This window comes from Callorhinus ursinus, unplaced genomic scaffold (assembly GCF_003265705.2).
Source record: "Callorhinus ursinus isolate GAN/ISIS: 27379988/994484 unplaced genomic scaffold, GSC_fseal_2.0 scaffold4, whole genome shotgun sequence".
NCBI classification, from domain to species: domain Eukaryota; kingdom Metazoa; phylum Chordata; class Mammalia; order Carnivora; family Otariidae; genus Callorhinus; species Callorhinus ursinus.
In genome coordinates, this window is record NW_027397066.1 from 122,260,801 (window position 1) to 122,279,254 (window position 18,454).

The 18,454-nt window shown below is 37.3% G+C and overlaps 1 protein-coding gene and 1 pseudogene across 9 annotated transcripts in view; one reads left to right on the forward strand and one right to left on the reverse strand.

Annotated features, from left to right (window-relative positions):
- Positions 1–18,454, reverse strand: part of SLC10A7 (solute carrier family 10 member 7) — a 283,656-nt gene that overhangs the window by 164,148 nt on the left and 101,054 nt on the right. The gene's annotated exons all lie outside the window — the stretch shown is intronic.
- LOC112826114 (large ribosomal subunit protein uL23 pseudogene) lies at positions 775–1,466 on the forward strand (annotated as a pseudogene).

The following is an 18,454-nucleotide window of genomic DNA, read 5'->3' on the forward strand; positions in this document are numbered from 1 at the left end:
GAAATAAATTCACCAAAAACCCTTTAAAATTACTTTTCTGCTTGTGTTAAGTACCTCTCCTTGTTATTTTTCGGGAGTTTTAAGAATGCCCTTTCCTCTTTCTATTTCCAGATCCACCACCTTGATCCATGTTCACCTTACATATGCCATTCATGATTTGATAGATTTCTACTTTACTGTCTTTAAAGTCCTCATCTTTCACTTTGTCCTCATATGTCAATTCCTTTTCTCTCCCTCCTACTCCTCTGATCATTTTATAATGAATTGGTAACCACAATAATGAAATTTACTGAGAAAACTAAATTTTGAGATGCTGCCATAACTAATGGAGTCAGAGAAATGATGAAAAGGGCTTTAATGAGGTTTGAAATATGGTTGGAATATTACAGATAGAAAATCAATTTGGAAAATGCTGTCAGCTTCATCCACAAGGGAAAAATTATTTAAACACACACATCTAAAGGACAGAAATAAGTTTGAAGGCAATGAAGAACTGACAATTGTTTTATAATAGAGAAAGCTCACTCTTTCTTTATCTACCTGTATCTACCTATCTACCTACCTATCTCTCTATTTCTCTATCATCTACCACTATTTTGCTATGATTAAAAGTCTAACTTGGTAAATATCTAAATACCTTGTCCAATTCTGCAAAAACTAGTAAATAATTAAGTATCTGACAATTGTAAGTAATTTACCCTTAACTCTAAATAATCTTGGTGGTAGAAGGAGAAATTTTATGACTCCTTAGCAATACCACTTACAAAAGACTATGTATACCCTTTTACGAAGATGGCGCCGAAGGCTAAGAAGGAAGCCCCTGCCCCTCCCAAAGCCGAAGGCAAAGCAAAGGCTTTGAAGGCCAAGAAAGCGGTGCTGAAAGGCATCCACAGTCACAAAAAAAAGAAGATCCACACATCACCTACATTCCGACGACCCAAGACACTGTATCTACGGAGGCAGCCCAACTATCCTCAAAAGAGCGCCCCCAGGAGAAACAAGCTTGATCACTATGCCATCATCAAGTTCCCCCTGACTACTGAGTCAGCCATGAAGAAAACAGAAGACAACAACACACTTGTGTTCATTGTGGATGTCAAGGCCAATAAGCACCAGATCAAACAGGCTGGGAAGAAGCTCTACGACATTGACATGGCCAAGGTCAACACCTTGATCAGGCCTGATGTTCGACTGGCTCCTGACCATGATGCTTTGGATGTTGCCAACAAAATTGGAATCATCTAAACTGAGTCCAGCTGGCTAAATCTAAATACAAATTTTTTCACACACACACACACACACAAAGACTATGTATAATTAGGGTCACCCCATATAGTGGGTTTTATGTTCCTCAAGAAAAAAACTAAATTTTGTGGTCTCAGGACGGATGAATATTTTGGAAAAAAGCATATCTTTTCCATAAAGCCACTTAGGCTACATACTTCACACACTGTAAAACCTTATACATCAAAGAGAAATTACTGTTTAAACAGATTATCAGGTTATAGAACAATTAGAAGCTGCAGTTCTCTTAAAATAACTCTAACGAGACCTGAAAAACTGCTTCAAGTCTGTGTTATTTAAACATTTGGCATATTCTCTGTTCTTAGTCTTTGAAAATTAGATGAAAGCTATGGCCTTTCTAGAAAAATCCATATACAATTATAGACTACATTTTGAATATAAATTTTCAGAATTTACTAGGATCCCAAGCCTCTAGGCTCAGAAACTATTACTCCAGAGGAAATATTGTTTTTAAGACTATCACTAAACACCTAGTATATGAACTAATCTCCCTCCTCTACCTTAGGCACTCCATCTATTTATTTTGGAGCACAGAAGAGTTAAAGTTTCACACCATCTATAAGCTCTTCATCCACGCTTTGCAGAGTAAAGCTTTGACAACTCCTGGAACTCACTGCTGATGCAGCAACTACCAGATCTCCACTCTGCTATGGAGAGGAGCAAGAGAAGCATCCTGACTGACTATACTGGAGATCTAATCATGTGCCAGAGCACCCTAAGCAATATGACACATTAGAAGACAACTACCTCTGATCTGCTTGGTGCCTGGTTCCTAGGGTTCTTCTTCACAAGCTGAGTATGCAACTCTGGTCTCTCACATATCAACCTGATTCACTTTGGCAATGGACCCTTTCCCACCCCCTCGCTTTCCCTTTATCAACTACTGGATAGCCTAAAGTATGCAGAAGTCAGACTACCACAGTGAGGCTGAAAGTATACCTGAAAAAAGAAGTCGACTTTCCAGCTCCCAGCCTCTTTCACAGTATATAATAATTTCACTATTAAAGGTGGGGGGAGGTGACTTCTGAGAGTAACAGATCCACATTTATTCAAATCCAAATACAGAATATTCTGAGTTCAAACATAATTTTTTTTAAGCAAACAGCTACTGGGCCAGATTCTATGGATTGCCTACCCAATAGCCATACCCATCTTCTTATATGCTAACAAAGCCCTGCTTTCTTTGGGGCAACAGTATGTCCAACCTAGGATATGACTCATGACTAGTCCACTAGTCATTTCCAACTAATATGAGCCTGAAATGCACCACAGATAGACAAGATATTGATTCCTCCTAACCCTCGGGGCAGATGGGCAGGGCTTGGAGCAGTAGGAGCTTTCTCTTCACTCCCATGATGTACAACAAATGTTACGTTTCTTATGTGTGCCAAGAAAGGAAGAAGGTCAAGAAGCAAAGGAGAATTCTGTTCCCTTTGATAGACACTCAACCTGTCTCCTTTCCTTACAGCTAGCAGTAACCCTCTGGCTGAGTTCTAGTCAATGAAGTATTAGAGAAGGTTTGCTGAAAGCCTCTTGTGAATGCTTGTCTTAGTTATTTAAAGGACAAAGATGAGAGGAAAGCTTTCTAGCAATGCCTTTCCTCTTCCAGCATACCTCAAACAAGGACAAAATGGCTGAAGCTATAGCAGCCATCTTGCTAGCAAGATGGCAACAAAGCACGAGGGTAAAAGACCAACAGCTAAGTAGAGCAGAGCAAAGAGATGGAAAGAGTTTGGAACTTGATTATGTTGTTGAACATCAGAACCAAGATCAGCAATTGTCTACTTCCCATCTTCTTATCAATGGGGATAAAAAAAATGTCTATATTACTTACAGTTGACTGAAGCAGACTAGTGGATAGGAGATTTCAAGTCATTTTTTCTTCCCTCTGAAGCATCCTCTATTTCTCACTTGGTAGAAATATCAGCCCTTCTGCTCCTCCCAGTTATCTACTGCCTTATCATCTATTAATGCCTTTGCCATTTTGAGTCACCACTTTGAGTCTGACTAGGATGATGCCAGGTTTAATGCTATTAATTTCTACTGGACTCTTTATAGCTCAGAACTTCAAGTCTCCTAGAAATTTTAGTACATTATGGCAATACTGTGTGTAATTTTGCAGCTATGTGGAAATTCTTAGAGCCACTGTAGATTCTTAAATTCAGGATGCATTAGTTTGCTTAGGCTGCCATAACAAAATACCACAGACTGGGCGGCTTAAACAACAGAAACTTATTTTCTACATATTGGAGGCTGGAAGTCTGATCCCAGGGTGCCAACGGACTTAGTGTCTGCAGGGGCCTCTGTCCTCAGTTCACAAAGAGCAGCCTTTTCACTGTAACCTCATTAGTCTTTCCTCGGAGTAAGTGAGCACCCCCTGGTGTCTCCTGCTCTTCTTATAAATACACCAGGCCTATTGGGTTAGGGCCCAACCCTTGGGGTCTCATTTAATCTTAATTATTTCCTTAAAGGCCCTAGTCCCAATATAGTCACATTGGAGCTTAGGACTTCAACACAGGAATTTTGGGAGGGGCATAATACTTTCCACAATGCAGGGCTTGGGTTAAAAAATAACAAACCCCAAAACTCTGAACCAACAACCTGGGAGCAAATATCTTTCCACACATTCTGAAAGATTATTTAACCATTTCTTTTCCAATATATGGGACACAGAGAAAGGAATTTTTAAATGGGTATGTATAGGCAAAAGCTCAGGAATATTCAGATACTCTCAACCTATCTATGAGCCAAAAACATCAACCAGTACTTCTCAATAAATGAAAAGCACACTGCAAAAATACAACTTTGGAAATCTCTTTTTAAAAATACATGCAATAACACTTTTGTTCTCATATAGAAAAAAAATGGTGTTTAAAAATGGTACATTAACAAAAATGCCACATTTGTCAAACTCAAAGCACTACATGATGTATGATTCAATTTATGCAGTGTTATGAAAAAGTCAAAATTATGGGGACAGAAAACAGATCAGTAGTTGCCAGGGGCTGGGAGGGTGGGTGGAGGCAATGCCTCCAAAGGGGCACAGGGAAACTTTAGGGGTGATAGAATGTTCTACATCTTGATTATGGTGGTACTTACATGACTATAAGCATTTGTCAAAACTCATAGAACTGCACACTAAAAATAATGAATTTTACTATATGTAAAATATACCTTAATTTTTTAATGGGAGAAAATGGCCCATTTGTGGACTGATAGGAAACAAAGGGTTACTCTGTGCTCAGTTAATCTACACTGTGGTGGGCGCCTGGGTGGCTCAGTTGGTTAAGCGACTGCCTTCGGCTCAGGTCATGATCCTGGAGTCCCGGGATCGAGTCCCACATCAGGCTCCCTGCTCAGCGGGGGGTCTGCTTCTCCCTCTGACCCTCTTCCCTCCCGTGCTCTCTGTCTCTCGTTCTCTCTCTCTCAAAAAAATAAATAAAATCTTAAAAAAAAAAATCTGCACTGTGGTAGCCAATCAAGAACTCTAGAAATACAGCAGTCACCCACATTCTACATAAATTTTTAAGCTATAAACATGTGTGGCAGAAAGAATCTTGTGTTGCAGGATACCGTCATATGTGTTCAAGACTTTTATGATGGTACAAAGTTAATGTCTGAATTATATATCAAATTATTAGATTTAATTTACCAGTAGGGGATCACAAAAAGTGAAATCCACTGCTGTGGAAATAAGCAATTATTCTTAATATTTCATAGCATAATTGTGCCTTCCAATGGGAAGAAGGGCAAAAATGATAAATTTGATAATGATAAATTACAGATGATAAGAGCTTACTTAAATTTAAGAACACTTCATGTTTTACAAAGTATCTTATACACACTGTCTCATCTGATTCTCACAGTAATTCAGGGAAGCTTAATAGGTGCAGTATTATATTTTCCCCACTAGACAAGTGAGAAGATAGAAGCCAGATGGGTTAGATGACTTGTCTGCAGTCCTGACGTTAGTCCATATAGAGTCAGAAAATGAACCAAGACATTCTAACTCCAAATCTAATACGTTTCTCCATAAATCAGCTGGCCAATTAAAAGGAACATATCTCAAAACTATTCCCCAAATCTCTAACTGCAAAGTCAACTAAAACCTGAAAAAAAGCTGTATCAACCCTCAAACACACTACAGCTTCTTAAATGGTTCTATAAAATTAAAATGAGAATTTAGCAGAGGCAAGCTACTGCTCCAATGAAAAAGGAAGTAGATACACAGTGAGTTCCTATGATATGCCAGGCCCACTCTTTCATATTTAATCTTATAACAATCTTTGGAAGTAGTATTATTATTATCCCCATTTCACATTTAAAGAAACCTGGTTCCAAAGATATTAATTTTGTTGCCAGAGTCACACAGCTATGAGCACAGGATCCGAATCCAAATCTGTTAGATGCTGAAGCCCTTTGTCTTAGGAGACAAAGGAAGATATTTTAAGCCTACACATTGGTACAGACCAAGTCAAAATGTCAGTAGTTCCATAACTTTGAATCCCAATCAATCAATCAATCAATCAATCAAGGCACGCATTGTTCACATTTTCTTCACCTTTAAAATGTGGAATAAGTGTTTGTGTTTTCTTCCTACACATATATAAAACCTCTTTGACTCTCCTGAAATGATCTGAGTTCACCAAAAACAGGCGTTTCAATACTAGTGCAACCTCTGGATACCAGTGTGGTACCCTGTAGCAAGGTCAGCCAGCCCTTGAGATCAAAAAGCAAAATAAGTAAAAAAAAAGAGTAGAAATAATTCCAGGAATTCTGACATTTTCCTTAAAATGTTACTCTGCTTTAAAATTACTCATTAAAGGGGTACCTGGGTGGCGTGGTTGGTTGAGCATCCAACTCTTGGTTTTGGCTCAGGTCCTGATCTCAGGGTTGTGAGACTGAGCCTTGCACGGGCTCCATGTTCAGCGAGGAATCTGCTTGGGATTCTGTCTCCTTCTTCCTCTGCCCCTCCCCTTTGTACTCTCTCTGTCTCTCAAATGAATAAATCTTTAAAAAAAAATAAAATAAAACTACACATTAAATGTTTAAAAATATCTCAGTTTTGACTTTAAAAAAATCAAGGTCTTGGAGTGCCTGGGTGGCTCAGTCAGTTAAGCGTCTGCCTTAGGCTCAGGTCATCATCCCAGGGTCCTGGGATGAAGCTCTATGTCGGGTTCCTTGTTCAGCAAGGAGTCTGCTTCTCCCTCTACCCCTCCCTACTGCTTGTGCACTCTCGCGCACTCTCTCTCTCTCTCTCTCTCAAATAAATAAATAAAATCTTAAAAAATAAAATAAAAAAATAAAAAAAATCAAGATTCCTAATTATTAAGATTACAGAAGGAATGGCTTATTTTTTTAAATCTTTTTATCCAGCACAGAATAATGCCCATGCAGGCATTTGAGAAACATTTCACGGTGAGGTTCATCATAATGATGATTATTAGACAGTTACTTTTACATTGATTTGTCTTTAGTGGCTTTCATGAGAACAAAAGTGAGGGAAAAACTAATTTCGAGTTTCTATTGTTTTACATTGTCACGTAAACCTGGGAGTTATCTGTTCCTAGGTGTATTTTTTCTCCCATAGAGATGTAAGTCATTCACTTGCTGGAATAAAACTTACAAAACGAAGTTCATTTTGCTTGCCAAGTGCAGATGAAAGAAAGAGGGGAAAGAAACAGTTTAAATGTAAAAGGCACCTTTTCCCTAACTCCTGAACTAGTTCACACAATAAAATGAATAATTTAACTACCTGAAACTTCATATGTGCAGAACGCTGCATGCAGACCAGTGGCATTTTCACTTCAAATTTGTACAGTCTTTAGTCAGTACCCTTCATCTGCATTTCTAACACCTGCTTCAGTCAGCTGTGAAGTAGGCTGTTCTCTCTATGGTCGCCTTTTATCTTTACTCTGTCTGTCCAACACAAAAAAAAATTGCATTATAGAATATAATTACTTGTCCTAAAAGAGTCATTCACATGATCTTCTGAAAGGTATTTTCCTTTATCTTATCAAAAGGTAATTTTAAAACAAATTACAATTAATGTTGTCACTCTTTATCACGGACGTCTCTTTCAAACACTGATATTAACTTTGTACAGCGAAAATAACAGCATCTACACTCCTCTGCAATGAGGCTCTGTTTTAGGAGCAAAGGAAAGTAAAAAATTAAAGGCAATGACCGGTACCATTTGTAAAGTACACAAATCTCTCTTCTAAGTTTGTTGTTATTATTGTGCTGTTATTAAAATGATGCTCTTCTAGCTTTGCCTGCCTAACATGACCTATGTTCAAGTGTTATGTATATCGACGTAAACATTAGCTAAGTTTTGACTGTAAGCCAATCTACTGTCAATGACTCATATTATTTGTCCTATGTCCTATTTGTCCTATATAACAACTTTATAAGGAGGACTTAAACCAAACACTTAAAGGCTGAGATTCTTTGATTTAAGAGATTATCTCAGGAAATGAGGAAAAATGGGGAAAAGTTGGGAAAAGAATTGTACTAAATGGGACAATTTCTGGCTTACCATCATTCTGTTTATTTCCATCACAGCACTTAATTAGAATGTAACTATTTTATATATTGTCCATTTCCCTCTTTGAATGTCAACTCCATCTGGGCAAGGATGGTGCCTGGCTTGCTCACCACTCTTTCTAATGTCTAGCTTAGTTCCAGCCACACAGTAAACAGTCAGGAAATATATTTTAAACAAATGAGTTTTTAGATCTTCTACCACATTGAACTGGGATTCTGAAAGACCATTTAAATTTCGATTTTCTTAAAAAATATATATGCTCTACATATATATAAGAAAAAATCCCTCAAGTTTGGATCATAATTGGAGAATATTTTCCATTTACACTGATCTTCTCAGACAAAGAAGATCCCTTTAAGATAACTTTAAGACAATTTAATTCCCATGTCTTTTAAATATGAGTCATTCAAGCACACATTATTATTTATTTTCTACCTTGTTTTAAAAAAGTAAATTTCACAAAGTTTAATCATTTCTGATGCCTTATAACCAAAATTATATATTAAAACTCCTTACATTTCATCATATAATATAGTGGTTTCTTGATGTTGGTAAAGTAGGTAAGGCTATGTATCCCTAAACATGGGGATGTATCAACAGATTCTCATTTTTAATGACTCTGTTGTCTCTTTTCTTGCTTTCAATTTTCAGTACCTACCTACCTCTCTTCACTACAGGTTTCTCTCCTAATAAGGTACAGTTTATTACTCAGGATTTTCTAAAGTCTATAAATTTCGATTGGAGATTAAGGGTTAAACCCCGTAGAGTTAAACAGCAATCCTTACACAAACATGGAGAGAAAATTCAGTATGTGATGCAAGGGAATTCTTCATGGCCCAGGGAGCAAGTGGGCCATACTTCTAGAACTGCAGGAAGGAAAATACAGAGAGATATGGAGGAAGAAAAGGATGGCGAGGTCAGATGCCAAGGTCCTTGCTTGTAAGAGATGGTGAAATAGAAATATCCAGAACCCAGAATCCAGGAGCTAATCAACAGCTTGCTCAGGACTTGCTCTGTGGAAGGTACAAACTCCTGGGAAGTCCCAAAATGACTAGGAAATAATAGGGCAGCAGTGGTAAAAGGAGGTGTCTATTGGTAAGTGAACAGGAACTCCAGCTCCTGCGCGAGGAATCTAGACGTGCCCATGTGCCCCAGCAGGGAGACACCAAGGTGCCATTTGAAATACATGGCAACCCAGAACTAATCATAAGGCTTTTTACAATGCTTCTGGCCTATTTCAAAATTCCGCCAGAGGCTGACATCAAGTTCATCAGGGCTCAGGACTCACTGAGAAAATGCCTATGAACTGAGAAACTGCAGAGACATTTGGCCATGACTTTCTATAGGAATCTATGTACTACTCGTGAATAAAATACCCAACACTGGAGGCCAGGCAAAGACAGAAGCAAAAGTCAGATATGGGAGCAGATTCCTCCATACAGCCTTAATTTAACAGTCTCCAAATCAGTACTTTCATTCCTAATGAAAACACTAAACAGTGAACTGTTGAGGAAACGACGGAAATTAAGCAATTTCTAGAGAAGGATTAATTTAACAATTCAAAGGAGATTTAAACTTCTGGACTCTTCAAGGAAACAAAAAGCTAACCTTTACGAATAAACAGACCCTCTTAAGAGGATAAAAAGAGTGTAAGTCAGGATGGAGTACTGAAAAGTTCAATTTATGGACTATTTTGAAAGAAAGAAACTTTTACTGCTTTCTGTAACTCGAGTTATCCTATGTTTTAAAATGGAACTCCTTCAGCAAATGATATAATGGAAAGGAGAACATACAAGAAATAATAGGAACTGGATTCTAACTGTGGTTCCTCTTATTACTAGCTAGATAAGCCTGGACAAACCAATTGATCTTTTTGACTCTGAATTTCATTATTTATTAAGTAATAGAAATAATGACAGCTAATATTTATTATTTACTAATGTGCCAGATACTCAACCAAACATTGAACACAGACTATTTCATCTACCCTGCCCAATACTACACAAGGTTGGCATAGCTGTTGTCCCTAGGAATTGGAGGCATAGTGAAGGACTACAAACCCAGGCAGTTGGACTCCAGAATCAGGCCCATTTGAAACCCAAGTCTCACAATACTGTGCCCACCTCCCAGGAGAGGTGTGGGGCTTGCCTGAGAAAAGAGACGTGAAAGAGCTTTGAAACCTAGAAGATGCTATACATATATAAGCAATCCAGGGAACAACCTATGAAAGTGCCCTGAGATTGTCATGAGCTTGGCTCAGCAGCTACCACCCCGGTTGGAATCACTATGATCTCCTGGCTGAATTACTGCAATCATCTCCTAAACTGGTCTCCTTGCTCCTACCTTTAATTCTGCTGTCCATTCTCCACGGGGTGGTCATTAAGTGAGATCATGTTCCTGCTTTGCTCAGAACTCTGAAATGTCTTCCCATCTGCTATGAACTGAATTGTGTGCCCCTGACCAAATTTCCATGTTGAAACTCTAACCCCCAATGTGACCATATTTGGAGATAGGGCCTCTAGGAGGTAATTGTGGCTAAATGAGATCATAAGGGTGGTGTGGGGCCCTGATCCAAAGGAGGTTAGTGCCTTACTAGAAGAGAAGGAGTCCATCCATATCTCTCTCTACACATCCCCCCTCCCCCATGTCAGGACGTGGTAAATAAGCCACTGTCCACATGCCAGGAAGAGATCCCTCAGCAGGAACTGAGTTGGCTGACATCTTAACTTGGACTTCCCAGCCTCCAGAAAACTGAGTTCTCTCAGAAAACTGAGTTTTCTATTGTTTAAGCCACCTGGTCCGTGGCATTTGTTATGGCAGCTCAAGCTAGCTAATACACTATCTCACTCAGATTTAAAACCAAAGGCCTTTCAATGGCCCACAAGGCCCTACCTGTATAATCTGGCCCCTTGTTACATACCTGAATTTATCTCTATTGCCCACCTTGTTGTGGCCTTTCTCCTACCTGAGTACTTTGCACTGTGGTGTCTCTCTATATGGAACATTATTTCCCCAGTTATCCTCGTGGCTTGCTCCCCTACCTCCTTCGAGTGTCCGCTCAATCTAAGAAAGACTGTCACTTATCACCTTAAAAAAAAAAACTGCAACTCCTCTAGCTTCCTCCTTATCTTCCTCCCTTTCCTTCTTCATTTTTCCTCCATATATATGTATGTATGTACATAGATACATACATACACACACACACACACACACACACACAGGGAGAGGGAGAGAGAGTTATTTATTTATTTATTTATTTATTTATTTATGGGGAGAGGGAGGGAGGGAAAGGGGCGAGACATATATATGGCACTAAATACATATTTGATATATATTATATATATTTCAGTTGCAAATCTATATATTTTATGGTTGTTATATCCCCTCAACTAGAACGTAAGCTCCATGAGTTTTTGTCTGTTTTGTACATTTTTGTAGCCTCGGTATAGGGTAGAAGCTCAATGAAGTATTTGTTGAATGAATGAACTAGAGAAACTGCAGGTATGCCCACATGGCAGCTGCCTTGTGGGTAAAGAAGAAGTGGCACGGCAGGAGGCTGGAGAGAAGGCATGGGTTAGATCATGCAGGACCTTATAAGTCATATAAGGGATTTTGGTATTTATTTATCCCAAGAAAAACTGAAGGATTTTAAGCAGGAAAAATGGCAGGATCGATTTACATCCTTCAAGATCATTCTCATTGCCAAATAGAGAATGGAATGGAATGGGCCAAAAAAGAAGAAGAAATCCAGAGCAACTGCCATTGTCGTGATTAATGCACTTTTTGGTGTTTCTCTATGCAAGGATGTATATACACCATTAATACATACTGATGTAAAAATAAGTCCTTGTTCACCTTATCACAATTGTGTTTGCATAGTTCCCAATACTATCTCTCAAAATTTAAATGTTTCTTTCCCAAATCTTTTTTTCTTCCAAGTAATCCCTGAAAGGAAAATGTACTGACATAACGACTTTTAGCAAATTCTTATTACTAAGACCCCAATTCATAATGTAATCAGTACTCTGAGCTTGTACAAAACATATCCCTGAACAAGATTCATAAAGGTTACGAGTAGCCTAATTTTCTGAGATTCTCTTAGCTATAAATTTGGCTAAGAGCTTGGATAGTATGGGAAAGAAGATAAGTGAGAAAAACACTGGTGATTTAACCTCTAGTGTTCCCTTAAGGACAAACATTTGTCACCTTGACAGCAAGGTGAAAGGTTTGCAGCGAGTAAGCTTATAACAGGACTCTCTCCTTTCTCTCGTCCCTAGGGACCTGTGATTTCTGAACAGGCATTATCTGAACAGATGATGATGATGACACTGAGCCATAGGAAGGGCTGGGGAGGAAAAGAGGCTGAGAACCACATAACTCAGAGCCTCATACTGAACCACTGCCACAGGGACCATCACAAAGATTTACTATTTGCTGCTCTTCTTTGTAAGGTTCCACTTGAGGCTGGAGTAATCAACTGTATAAATTATCAGAAAACATTCAGTGTCCAATGTTAACAGGGTGGATCCCACTGCAATAATTATGAGTGTGCTCTAAAGCTGAAGTAGGTCCTAGCCTACTACATCTCTACTTTCTATACAAACTTCTAACATTTAGGGTTTACAATTCTAATGTGAATGTTTGCTGCAGGCTTAAATCAGGTGCTAAAATGAGCCTGATTTTTACTCTTGATAAATACACATAATCCAAATTAGCATTAATGTGATGACACCCAGGCATCAAAAAGAGTAAGATCTCTGTTTGGCCTATAAGCTAAATTGCTTACACTATTGTCAAAGTGAAATAGGAGGAGACCTTTTGAAAGCTAAGAACTTTTTAAAGATTTTATTTATTTATTTGACAGAGAGAGAGAGGGCACAAGCAGGGGGGAGCGGCAGGCAGAGGGAGAGGGAGAAGCAGGTTCCCCACGGAGCAGGGAGCCTGATGCAGGACTCGATCCCAGGACCCTGAGATCATGACCTGAGCCAAAGGCAGATTGGCTCAGATCAACTGAGCCACCCAGGTGACCCTGAAAGCTAAGAACTTTTTAAAAAAGAATTAAAGTTATAAACTTAAGAGCATTTTGAGTTCTAATTTAATTTCAGGAATCAGGGGCATTTATTTCTGTTCTCCTTTGATGGGTGGAATTTTGTCTATGATATTATTTTACACTTTTACTTTGAAAAATATCTTCAGCTGAAATTACTATAAAATCAAAATTGAAGCTATCATCCATTCTAATGAATATTCATTCATCGCCTAATCATCATTGGCTCTAAGTACTGTCAGAAAGACCAAAATTATTTTTAAGGAGAAAATAAACATTTTAACAGAATGAACTCAAACAAACATAATTAATAGAAAGTAAGCTTCCCTAGTATGCCCCCAAAATGAATGGGAATGGAGCGGACTAGCAGTAGAGAGTTGGAGGGTGGGACACAGAAAGGACGAGATCAGAAGTTAAAAGAAAAAAAAAGAAGAAGAAGCAGAAGAAGAAGAGGGAAGGAAATTAATAGTCAACCTAAAAGGATCTATATTGGTTTAAGATACCGAACATGTCCATTCCTGGGTATCTGCCATTGGATGTCCCTGAACCACCATGTAACTAATACCTATCGAATCAAAATTAATCATCTCACTCAAAATTATTCTTTTGCTTAAACCCCCTGGTTTTGTTCATGACACCATGGTTATTAAACCTAAGACCTTTGGGTCTCCAGTCTGTTTATGTTCCTTGCATTTCCTGGCTTTTCTACATAAAGATATCCCAGACTCTTTCATGAAAAACTTGGCTAGTAAAAGTCTCTAAGTAGGAAAACAACATTATAGTTACATTTTAAAAACAAGAGGGCTTATCTATTAGATTCCTGTGAAAATGAAAAGATGGCTAGGGTTTGCTTCAAAATAATACCAAAGTGGATGGAGTGTAGAGGAAACAAGACTGGAGTGAGTTAATTGTTAAAGCTGAGAGATAGGTATACTCAAGGTTCACTAATATTACTTGATCTGCTTTCTAGAAATTTCAAAATCTCTAATAGGAAAAAATGTTGTTGTCTCTGTGGAACCAGAGGTTTAGGAAAATATTGTATCTAGGGAGTAGGTAAAAAGTATAGGGCCATAGCGATGGAGAGGGTCTTGGCATCATTTCTTTTTTTTTAAAAGATTTTATTTATTTATTTAGAGAGAGAATACACACATACAAACCGGGGGAGAGGCAGTAGAGGGAGAGAGAACTTGAAGCAGACTCTGCACTAAGCACGGAGCCCAAGCTGGGGCTCGATCCGAGGACCACGAGATCATGACCTAAGCCAAAACCAAGAGTCTGAAGCTCAACCGAATGAGCCACCCAGGCGCCCCTCTTGGCATCATTTCTAAAATAAACTGACTCATATTAGCAGCAACCACTTATGAAGTCTTGTTAATGTGCCAGACACTCTGCTAAGCATCTCTGAGACTCAATCTTATTGAATCTCTTTAACAGCACCGGTAGGCGGGTATCCCTGGTTCAAAGCTTGGTAGTGAGACTCCTTCTGTACAGGGCCTCCCATACAGTAGGCACAGGGTTAATATTAGCTTTCTAAATAACTGAATAAATAACTAAGAAAGCGTTTCCTTTTTCTTTTGTGCTTGTGGTTCTTTCTCTGTAAAAAAAAAAAATTGAAAGGCTGTAGCCAGGGCATTCATCATTGTTTGTCTAGGCTCAGAATAGCCTACTTCCCAGTTTTTCATGCACAATCTCACCAACAAACTCATTGCTGTCAGGACATTTCTCCTAAGACACCACTTCTGGCATGATACACTCCTTGAAAACTCCTCAATAATGCCTCATATGGTACCAAGCTCAAGTTTAGCCTCCCATTCAAGGTGCTTCATAATACAGTCTCACATAATTTCCACCAGTCAACAAGAATTGGCTTACTCCAGGAAACAGCCCTCCTTTCATTGTCTCTTGCCTGCGGCTGCCCATTCATCCATTTACTCATTACATATTGACTACCATGTGCCAGGCACTATATTGCCATTATACTTACACAGAGAGAGAGGTAATGATGAGTATAACAGGTATGGTCCCTGCCTTTGTTGGACTATATCCACTCTCAGGTTGATCCACGACACTTGGGCTCTTCCTAATTTTCAAGATCTTACATTTAACATCCTCCAAGAATCCTTTCCTGGTCATTTTACCTTGTCTTGCTCTCCTTTTCTTAATTGATGATACCACACATTTAAGCACTTGATTATATTTTTTCTTGTTTTTCTCCAAGTGTTTAACTTAGGCATAGCTCATTTCCTCAATTATACTAAATCTCTTATAAAGAAATGGGGTGTCTTATAATCTTCATCACCCACTGAATGTGGATCAACTGAATTCAATGATATGTATACAGCATGTCTTTAATAAACAGCTTTTGGTAGTGAAAAGAGTTTGGAATATTAAGTCAAACTAACAATAGGCCAAGGCCAAATTTATCTTCAAAAACAGAGATACAAAAAATCTCTAGGGGATAAAGATGTGTATGAAAGGTATAGTTATGCAAATGGAAACAAAAGGAACAAAAAGTAAAATTTCTGCTGTATGGTTTAAGTGCCTCCCAATCATGTATAATATAGTTGGCCCTCGAACAATGTGAGGGCTAAAGGCACCAACCCCCCTTGCAGGTGGAAATCCAAGTTATAACTTTTGACTCCCCAAAAACTTTACTAAGAGTCTATTATTACTAATAGTCTACTATTGCTAATATATATTATATATAAATAAAAATATACTAATAGTCTACTATTGACCAGAAGCCTTACTGATAACATACACAGTCAATTAACACATATTTTGTTATATGTATTATAACATCTTTTTCTTTAATTTAATTTTTTTTAATTTAAACATGTCTTTTTCTTTAATTCTTCTATTTTGTATAACATAATTGAGACCATACCATAGGCCAAATTTAATAGGGCTCTGCTAAGATGTCAATAATATTGATAAAAGTAAATGAAGTCTTGCCTTATTTAACTTTTTTAAAAGAAAAATTATTTTTCAGCAGAAGTAAAGATTAATATTCTATATAGAGAGACTACACACACATACACACACACATCTTTCACATTTATCTAAAAAGAACATTACAATAATTTAATCATGTATAAAAGTACAACTAAAAAATCTAATAAATTAATTGGCAGGCTTTTCATGTCAAATACACCTTCCTTGCAGAAATTCAGCTATGACAAATAGTAGACCAGGCCTCCTTCTATGTATTACTTGTCCATTTTTGGACTATGCCAGATTCTGTCTATAAGACATTAACATTATAACTCATGAAAGACTAACCCTGCTAGATAGATTTTTGAATAGAGAATCAGTAATAGTAAGATCCCCTTAGCCCCAGTCTGCAATAAACATCAGTATTTCCCCAAATTCTATTTATTCTGCAAAGCTTCTTCTCACCCATCCCTTGTGGGAGGTATTCCCTATTGCTCATACCTTAGCTATGCAGTGAGAGCTCTATGAGAGGAGAAGCTGTGCCTGGACACCTTTGCACTCCTCCCAGCAGCTACACTGAACCCATTATCTTTAAAGTACTCAGTAAAAAGTGACCTTTCCTAATATAAGAACAATTGTGTATAAGAATATGGATGAATAAATATATATTTGAGTGTATGTAAAAACATTCCAAGGAGTTCTTTCATGAGGCAACCAAACACATAAAAAGTCCACAAGTAGATATTATATATATAGAACATATAATAAATAAATAAATAGATATTTAATGTTACCTTAAAGACATATTTTTCCAAACTACATATTTTTTTCTAAAATTCTAAGTTCTTAACAAGTGAGCTGTGTTATCCAAATATTCCCCAAAGTCGCTTTTCTTTGAAACTGAATTCTTAGGTCTCGTTAAGTCATTTTGCCTTTATTCTTTTGTTTTCGTCTTCCTCCAATTCTGGAAGAGATATCTATTTCTTCTGAGCCCCTACAGAGTATAACTTGGACAAACCTTACTCAGAATATGAATTAGACAAATGATTATTTGGTTAACAGATGGCATAGTTAAAACTGTTAAATAACTTTTTGATACATCTTTATCATGTATCAAATGCTAACTGGTCTAATCACATTATAGGATTTCCTTAAATAGTGAAAGTCTTTGCCTAACTAAGCATAAAACCTACATCAAAATTATAATTCAAAACACCAAAGAGAGGTGGTAAAAAGATCAATGAAGAAGAAGAAAACCAACAAAGGTTGCTAATTTCCACAGTGAAGAGTTTAGGCTTGGGACTAGTCAAAACTTTAAAGGAATAAATGGGGCAAAATAAGAAGAATGTAGTATAACTATCATCAGGTTAAATTTATTCAAGGATAAATGAATACGATAAAACCCACCCTTTTGGGTTACTTGTTTAAATGTCCACACTTTCATAAAATAATAACGATAAGAAGTTGTAGTTCTTATTTAGCAAAACGAAAAGACATTAGGCACTAAACTAAACTAAAGACATTAGGCACTTCCCAAAATTTCTCTTGAAATTTTACTGTTCAGTGAAATTCAAATGTTAGAAAATCACTGACCTAGTTAACCTACCATGCAAGAAAGACCAGTCTTAATGAAAATAATCTTTCAAATGTGAAAGCAGATAAAAAATTATAATAAAATATAATATAACAGAGAACAGTTGTTAAATGCAGAGGAAGGCACACAAGTTAATAATAAAATCATATCCAGGCTCTGAAAACGAATTGACTTTCAGGCACTTCTAGTATAACAGTATACTATTTTCTGAAGGACAACTCTTATACATAGAAGGTTGCATTTATTTTCCTGGCAATGTGAGCATTTCGGAAGGAGTATTATTAATTTATTAAAATAGTCCAGTGTTGGAAAAAGCAAGAAATTTACAATTATAAGAAGTATAATTATTTATAACCATTAAAAAGTGTTTTCACTGTGCACTAGAGTTTTTTCTAATACATCAAAGTAAATAATCCTCTCAGTAACTAGAAAGAAATTGCAAATGAAATTCATGAGAACTTTGTCGTTAAGTAAAATGCGTAAGTGCTAGATACTTAAATAACCAGTATTTTAACAACAAAATCCCGGTCCAACTGAACATGTGTATATATGACTGACTTCAAACTCACTGAAGAAGATTGGAATAGTAAGTTGGGCTATTACTTTAAATATATATATCACGGTGAAGACATGAAAATATTAGACCCCAAATTATATTAAAATAGATAACTGCAAAAGAGTATGCCAATTAAACATCTCTCTCCAGTGCTGTTCAACAGAAGTTTCTCCAATGAAAAAAATGTTCGACATTCTGTATTATCCAATACAGCAACCAGCAGTCACATGTGCTGCTGCTGAATATGTGAAATGTGAGTATTGTGACTGAGGAACTGAATGTTTAATTTTATTTAATTTTAATTAATTAAATTTTCAATGGCCCATGTGGCTTGTGGCTACCATGTTGGTCAGTTCAGCTATATAGATAATACAAAATGGAAAGATTAACGTATCTTCCCTATCTCTGAACTTGGCAATAAAGGAAATGCCTTTGCAATGAAGACAAGTAAAATCACTTTAAAACATTAGA